The 6,419-nt window shown below is 32.8% G+C and overlaps 1 pseudogene; it reads right to left on the minus strand.

The window, feature by feature from the left end:
• Positions 1-380: 380 nt before the first annotated feature.
• On the minus strand, positions 381-3,527 carry LOC149535234 (mitogen-activated protein kinase kinase kinase YODA-like; annotated as a pseudogene).
• Positions 3,528-6,419: the final 2,892 nt, after the last annotated feature.

Raw genomic sequence — 6,419 nt, forward strand, 5'->3', positions numbered from 1 at the left:
GTCCCTAGCCTCAATGCATTGTAGATTTTCCTCACCCTATACACATTTTTATCTATACTTGATTTGTGGAGTTCTTTGCCTGGAGTCATGGTTTCTTTCTCTACTTTGTTTCAACATCAAACTCTTCTTTAATTCTATGGCTCACCTTTCAGCTTTCTGTAATACATTGACTTGGTCCTACCACTATTTTTGATGTGGAAGCTGCTTGTGTTGAGTGGCTCTACCTCTTTCATCATGAACAACTTCTAATATTGCCACTTGGTCTCCTTGCCTGCTCATGGCTTTGGACTTGCCTTTTAGCATCCAGGTTCTCTCTAATGTGTGGTTCACTCTTTAGCATAGGCATCCCATATTTTCAATGCATAGATAGCTTCCTTAAGTCACCTATATCCTTCCTTTAAAATAGCTTCTCTTAAAATATCATCTTCTAACAATTTTTCTTAAGCTCTAGGTGAGCCTTCTGGAGTATGGCCTGATGGTGTTCCATAGTAAACATCAGACCTCATATCATGATAGAAACCATTCATATTAGAATCATTGAAATGTCTCCTATTAGGTGATCTAGGAACACTAACAAAACCTTCATCTGCATACATTGATTGCTTCATAGTTCCATTTAATTGGAATGGAATGGCATAATGGCCTCCAATCAATGGAGTTGACATGCCAGAGCTAGCAAGTGGGGTTGCTATAGGCTAAGGAGACATCTTTCCACTTTGATAATGTGGTGAATGAGGTTGTATCAATGGGCTTCCACAAGGAGATACTAGACAAGAAATTGGCATTGATATATTCTTTTGCAAATAGAACTACTCACTTGAAGTTCTATGAACATGATTTTCTTGTAATTGTCCTATAGTATAATCTGTATCAAGAGAAGAAAGGTTCCTTGCATGTCTAGCACATTACATCACATTCATGGATTGATCAGTGTTGTTGATTGAAGAAAATTCTTCATGATTCTGGGAAACAACATCAAGCTTAGCATAAGGTTCTACATTTTTCACAAATGGATGTTCTAAAAGTTGTGAAGTTGTAGGACACATAGTAGGATTGCACTGAAGACATTTCCTTAAAAAATCCTTGCAATCCTTTAAAGGATTGTTAGGGATTACTAGAAGCTCCTTAATAATCCCAATTTTAAACATTGCAACAACTCCTTCATACTGATTCTAGGGTAGTTTTGTAGTGGCCATCTCTAAAATAGTACAAGCAAGACTCCAAATATCCACAGGTAGATTTCTCCCATTTGAATTAATGATAACCTCAGGAGACATCTAGTACAGGCTCCTCTTAAATGATAGAGGACAAGATTGGCCAGTGATATGTTTAGCCATGCCAAAGTTGTCTACCTTGACCTAACCATTAAGATCTACAAGGATGTTAGTTCCTTTGATGTCCCTGTGTATGGTACTTTTGTTATGAAAATATGCCAATCTTGTGAGGACTTGTCAAGAATAACTATGAATGATTGGCTCCTCATATTACATGCACTTTCCTCTTATCCAATTATGAATAACTTTTCATTTTTAAAAACATCCTCTATTTGCCTCAAGACCTATCAATCCTAGAAAAATTAGTTGGGCCCCAAAGTGGGTCTAGCTATAAAAAAATTTAAAAAAAATAAAAATTGAACAATTGAATTGCAAAACTGATTAATTCATCCTCCAACACTGATTTGAAACAAATTTGACCACTGAAAGTGAATTTGAAGCTCATTTTACATCTTTTTGCAAACTATCAATTTTACATTAGGAGGTCCTTTGACTAGCTTTAAAAACTAACCCAAACAAATAACAGGGCTCTAAAATCATACACACTAATTCTTTGCTCTACAAACTTGCACCCTATCAAATCTCATCTCATGACAAATTATCAGTCAAAAGATATTGACTGTCGAAGTTACCTCATTAAAATTGCCTGCAAGAAAACATGTTAGAAAACAATAAAACATGTTTGGAATTAGCTTTGAAAATTGGGGTGTTGGTTCATTATCATGAGGACAACATGAATCTATGATTAGGTCTCATGATGAATAACTAGGAACAAACGGTGAGTGGTCAAAGTAGGCTACTCAAAATTTGTATCTTGGAAACAATGCCAGAAAAGTGGTTTTTGCAAATGGAATGGACCTGGGAAAGTGTACAGACAAAATTGTCAAGATTTAAAAATTGGTACACTTAAATTATTTTTAGAGTACAACATAGTGGTACAATCTATTTGATTTACCTATCATGGATTTCAAGATATGACATCACGAATAGGGGTACTAATAAATTTGCATGTCTTGACACCAGTAAAAAGTTAGAAATTGTGTTTGAAAACTAATCAAACAAATTTTTCATAAGCTCAAAATTGAAACATATCTTTGACCTCTAAAATGAAACACACAAAGAATTTTCTCATTTTATTCAACTAGGTAAAAGTCATAACAAGTCACATAGGGCTTCCTAGAATTGAAAACAATTCATATCAACATGACATCAGTAAATAACCAACTTTGAGGGATTCAAAACTTAGTCAAAATGACTCAAAATTTGAAACATGGGCTCTCTAGTATGGACACTAGACATTCCCAAAGTATAAAATCATGAAATATTAGTGGGTACAAGATATTCACATGCAAACAAGGCTTCTTGTCATTGTTTGACACTCAGGCAAAAATGCAGAATTGACAATTGCTCAAAACGGGACTTCACGAAATGGCTCAAAATGAAAATTTATCTTCATGGGATGAGTGGAAATATTGAATGGAAGGTGTTAAAAACATTGAACACATCTTAGGCTTCAAATGGATAGTCAGGTACACACACATTTAAAAAGTTCTTAAGGGCTTAATTTGTTCAATATTACTCAAAATCAGAAGGCAATTTTGAGTCCCAACAGTGGTTCTAGCTGGGGATGCATGTCCCTTGAGGGAATGGCAAGGATTTTGATCTCTAGAAGAATTAGACCACTCACTTGACAGCAAAAACTTCTCTTGCACAGCTTTATTGAAAGCAAGAAACAACTACTCTTACTATGTACAAGTGATGACCTCGGGACAACGAACTTCAACAAAACTCTCTACCTCTATCTTAAACTTGATTTTCATCTAAATGTACATGAGGTAAGCTAGAAATATTATTCATTATAGTCTCACTAATCAAATTAACATCTTGAAACACACCATTTAGCAAAACTGAATCTACACCTTCACTTTCATAATACACATAAAAACTAGCTTCACTTTCAACGACTTACTCATTATGAAAGTACTAATCAGCATGCTCACAAATATCAGACTCAAACTAAAAATATTATTCATTTAATGAATCATGCATGTTATTAGTCTTGAATATGAAGGCATCATATTCAACATGGGAAAAAAGGTCACACATACCTTCAAACTGTATATCCTTATGTAAAATCGAATGATATTCAAATGAGTAATTAGATTTGCACTCACACATGTCAACAATGTCAGCATCTGAAACTAATCCAAAATCTTCAAATGGCTCTTTGAAATCAGAAAATGGATTAGTCATCATGTTAGAAGATTCATAATAAAACTTAGTACAAGGTGCATGCTGATTTTCAACAACAACTTCATCAAACACCTTATTCTCAATATCATAAGATGCAACATCATCCTCATAATCATTGTCAAACTTGAAAGAAGAACAATCTGATATCTCACAGCATTAGGATAAAGTATCATCATTAAAATCATCCTCAACTAAATTTGAACCGTCCATGTGCTCTTCAAAAACAAGGTTGATAATTTCATGCAAAGTGCCTTTGTAGACATTATGACAAGTGATGTGTTGATCAACATCAAACTCTTCACCATGTAATGGATTAGTGAAAAACTTTAAAACCATTTCTAAAATCACTGTCATGGACACTTTTAGCATGTGAAGAAGAAAAATTAGAATCATCACAAGAAGACGCACCACCAACTCCATCAATGAGGCATGTAGAATATAAATCAATGTAACTTTCATTGTCTTGATTTAGATGATTCAAATATTTTTCAAACCAATCACCTTTTATCTTATCAATAGGTGTTGATGCATTAATCTCAAAATCATTTATGTACTATTGATTATTACTACTTGCATCTTCACACCATTCATCTACACAACTAATCAATTCATCCTTATAAACAATCTTTTTATCCTCATATTGTGTAGACAACTCTTCTTCACAACTTTCAACCTCAAGTTGATTCACATAACTCTGAAATGGAACTTTAGTTTCAAATTTAGAAATAGAACTCATACCTTTAATCATGTAAGAGTACTCACTTTTTTCATTGCTTTCTTCTTCCCATTTTGCATCTGAGTCATATGAAGATGAACATATACTATCATTGTCCTCTCCTTGACTCAATAAATAATTCTCATCATTGTCTTCACATGATGCTTCTTCATAATATGTTGGATTAGCAACTTCACCTTTGTCACTTGACACATCACTTCCAACTTCTTCATCCTCATACTATGATGAACACCTTTCAAATTAATGATCAGTTATGTTTTCAACATAGAGTGAATCACTAATAGGATAATGAATGACCAAATTTACATCTTGCATGAATAACTCATCAAGAAAACTAACTTTATCTTCTACTGCTATAATATTATAAACATATGCACTATTTTCAACAATAAAAGAATCAACTCCTCTTCAAAATAGAGAGTCTTCATTTGCACATGTTTTTAATTCTAAATTTTCAACAAAATAACTTAAAATAGCATTAGTATCTATTTACTAATCTAAAATCAAATACTCTTTATGACATTGATTTGTGCTTTGCACCTCATCTTGCTAGCAAACACTTTAAGAGAAGTGACTCCAGGTTAAGCCATATTTTATATTATTTTCAATCTCTATTGTCGTTATGAATGCCTAATGCAAAGTCCTAGGCTCTTTATCTCTCAATAGGTAACTCATCTTCTTATCAAATGCACTGAGATAAACAACTAGACACGCTTGATCATCTAGCTTATAACTTTCAAGAATTTCCTTCAAAAATTCTGCAAATCTAATACCAAATTTAGGAACTAACTCACTATTCCTGATTTGGATTTTCAAGAACTTGTCAAAATAATCAAAGATGCTTACTCTTTCCCCAAATTTCTTCATGAAAGCTGAAAGTAATTCATCCCAAGATGAATTTGAACATGTTAGTAGAAAGGAAAACCAATCCCTAGCATTACCTTCCAAATTCTAAACAAACAACTTCATATGAACGTCTTCATGAGCAATTTCAAAATCACCAAGTTACTAAACATCTAAACATGATGACTAGATTAATTTTCATGGTTCACACTAAACTTAGGCAAATATTTTCTAATATCATTAGGAATGACATTTGGGAAACCATAGATACCATCAAAGCATAATGGCATATATCGTTTGATAGAAATAGATCTAGAAATTTCACTGATAGGTTGCATACTAGATGAAAGGAAACTTGACATTCTTCAAAGATTTGAAACTCATTCACGAATAATAAATCTTAGATTAACAACTTGTAGTGGATCTATACAACCTTCTGCCAAATAAATCTCTTCAAATACACTTCACAAACTTCATACAACAAGCTGAAACTCAATCCAATGAAGTGTATGAAACTTGTTAAACTATTCTCCTCCTTTTAGTGCTAAAACTCATTTGATGGAGAACACTTTTGTAAAGCTTAATTTCATGGAAATTAAATCACATGAAAGTGTAAAATACCTTTAGTGTTGTTGCATGAAAACATTGATCTGCTGATTGGCATAGGTGTTGATTTCAATTCTTTGCACCACTAATCAAATCCTTGTAGAGCCACCATCTCCTTGAGGAGAGAAAAATGAAATCACTGATGTGATTCATTTTAACATTCAAATTTCTTATAATAGCAAATCAATCAACACTTTAGAACTCATCAGTCAGGAACTTATAGATTCTCTCTTCTTGTCTAAAACTTAACATAACTTTCAGATCTGCATTACCAAGCTAAGAACTCTTTGAAAACATTTATATCAAACCAATTTTCACTGGCACAAAGATCCTTTAAAGAGTCACCACTCACAATTCTGATAAAGATTCTTTTTTTAATTTATAACATGACAAATTTGAATTGAACTTTTAACTTATGGGATTTGTAAATCTTTAAAAATTTCAAAGAGAGAAACCACTTTTGATCAATTTTGACTCTGAAATTATAGCAAGACTTTGAAAACAACAACTAGCTAAATTTCCTAAAGATGAACACTCTTAGCAACACAATTTACATTCAACCTCAAAGTCACTACTGCAAATGGATAAAACTTAACTAGAAAACATGAATCTTTAGCAAAGAAATGTAGAACACTTCATGACATTGTTGTTGTAGAAAATTCTTCTTATTGTATTGAATCTTTTCAAATTCTCAAGGTTTGTCAATC

The sequence above is a fragment of the Cupressus sempervirens genome, chromosome 10 (genome assembly GCF_028749045.1).
Source record: "Cupressus sempervirens isolate cs-2001-9-10 chromosome 10, ASM2874904v1, whole genome shotgun sequence".
Lineage (NCBI taxonomy): Eukaryota > Viridiplantae > Streptophyta > Pinopsida > Cupressales > Cupressaceae > Cupressus > Cupressus sempervirens.